The sequence below is a fragment of the Penaeus japonicus genome, unplaced genomic scaffold, assembly GCF_977035675.1.
Source record: "Penaeus japonicus unplaced genomic scaffold, GWHDUDI00000001_assembly GWHDUDI00000014, whole genome shotgun sequence".
In the NCBI taxonomy this organism is placed as follows: Eukaryota; Metazoa; Arthropoda; class Malacostraca; order Decapoda; family Penaeidae; genus Penaeus; species Penaeus japonicus.
In genome coordinates, this window is record NW_028234416.1 from 17,731,948 (window position 1) to 17,734,447 (window position 2,500).

The 2,500-nt window shown below is 37.7% G+C and overlaps 1 protein-coding gene across 1 annotated transcript in view; it reads right to left on the minus strand.

Annotated features, from left to right (window-relative positions):
* Window positions 1-2,500, minus strand: part of LOC122248067 (Sodium-dependent dopamine transporter) — a 111,920-nt gene that overhangs the window by 58,058 nt on the left and 51,362 nt on the right.

Here is a 2,500-nt window from a genome sequence, read left to right on the forward strand (position 1 = left end):
AAGAAACGGGGTAGTTTTGTGAAATAATTGAGAGAGAGAGAGAGAGAGAGAGAGAGAGAGAGAGAGAGAGAGAGAGAGAGAGAGAGAGAGAGAGAGAGAGAGAGAGAGAAAGAGAGAGAGTGAGAGAGAGGGAGGGAGGGAGAGAGAGAGAGAGAGAGAGAGAGAGAGAGAGAGAGAGAGAGAGAGAAAGAAAGAGAGAGAAAGAGAAGGCGCGAGAGAGTGTTCCAAACGAAGAGGGTAAGACATAGATAAAGTGAAAACAAAAAGGAAGAAGGCCACAAAAAGTGGTTTCACTGAGATGAGATACAGCCATAGATTACCATAATTGATTTTGCGTTAGGGAAAAGTTCAGCAATTATATTTGGAGAAGATGGGACCCTCTGGACCCTGCCATTAGCTTTCATAACACTTTCGGACTTTCACATAATGACAGGGGAGAAATAATTCCCGTCTTTATTATGTACTTTAATATATTTGTATTCAGCTCCTTGAGTATCTATAATAATACATTTGAATATTATAATTATTTTAAATAAACTACTGAGAATGCATTAGGTGAAATTAACAGTAAAAACTGACAACTGAAACCAAAAGAAGTAAAAGTCTACGCATTTACATACCCACATTTCAATATATTGCCACAAATACAAGTACCTCGGAGTGACTGTTAACGACACAGAACTCATTATGAACTTAAAGAAAAGACTGTGGGAGCGTCTGAAGCCACTCAAGACTCTTGTGGCAGAGTACATGGTATCAATGTTAACATTGCAAGACTCTTTTACTTGTCCTACACACGGTCGGTCAGTCGTAGATTACTATACTTTACACCTTATATAATTTAGGGAATCAGAGTTAACTTGTCTAGAAATTGCACAGAATGCAGCCATGAGGATCATTCTCGGTGCTCCCAAAACAACGAGGATTGTGAACATGAGAAAGGAACTCAACTTGCCATCTATTTACGAAAGAATATCATACATTAATACTATATTTGGTGTCAAAGTAATTAAAGAACCCTTCTATATTACAGAGTTCCAAAGGCAACTTAAACATTAGATAGAGAATCCAACTTTGCATAATAATATCGAGTCATGGTTGCAAGTGACATAAAAATCCATACACCAATTAAATATGTCCTTAGGTAAGTCCCATATGGACGTTCTATTCCACCGTGGAAAATGTCGACATTGAACATATCTTATGCTGATATCCCTAAAAAAGACACAGTTTCACCAGCTATTCTTAAGCAACACGCCCTTGCAACCATTGATGAGCATCTTGGAACTCTGAATAATGACTGTGAGTGCTACATTGATGGATCCCTACAGTCTGGAAGGAGAGCAGGATGTGCTTATGTTGTATATAAAAACAATATTTTGCAGCACCAAGATTGTAGGAGGGTTCATGACTGGGCGAGCACTACGCAAACTGAGTTGGCAGGAATACTCATAGCCACAGACTTTCTGTTAACTCAAGGCTCAGGAGTAATTTTCTGCGACTCGCAGAGTGCTCTCCTGGCTCTGAACACTCTTGATAAAGGTGCTGGAAATATCGTAAATGATATAAGAATAAATGTACATTGCGCCAAGGAACGGAAACATGTTATACATTTTGTGTGGATACCATCGCATGTTGGAATCGCTAAACATGATCCTGCTGATCGCCTAGCAAGGGCAACATGTGATAAACAAATTGTGGATATAGACTTTGGCATACCCCTTGCTGGGATCTCACACATAATAAGAACCTCCAATAGGGAGGACTTGATGGAGCTAACAAAATCTCAAAGACCTGAAAGCTGTAGCATAAAACATTTTGAACAGTTTTCGCAGGAGAGATTTATTCATGGTTCATATAAGACAAGAACAAGACAATGTGATATTGTGACTGCAAGAATTAGACTTGGATACAGAATGTATTGGTAGGTCAGTTCAGAATGCAATGTAGAAGAAACTAAATACGAAGAGTATAAACGAACACTTGAACATTACATTTCAGAGTGTCATGTGATACAACCTTTTAGGTCACCTAGCATGAGGTATGCAGAGTTATGTAATTATTTCATAACATCAACTGTGCTAGAAGATGTACTTATGCTATATCCGAAATTCGGTATGTGATATCCTATTACAACATTTATCAAATGTCTATTCACAGTTGATATACTATAGAATATAATCATGTTATTACCTTAATTTGTTATACAATGTTAACAACAGTGTTATGACTCAATATCAATGTATGAAAGCTTGCCCATGCCTGTGCAGTTAGCCAGGGTGGTAAATAAAGATCTAAACTAAAAACTAAAAACTGGCCACGGACCGAGAATACCTCTTCCTACGATATCACACATGATTAGAAACTCATGCCAGAAGAATTTGATTGAGATGATAAACTCTCAGAGACCTGGAAATTGCGCCATAAAGTATTAGAAGTTCATTTTCGTTCATATAAGATAAGAACAAAATAATATGATGTGACCACAAGCATTAGGTTT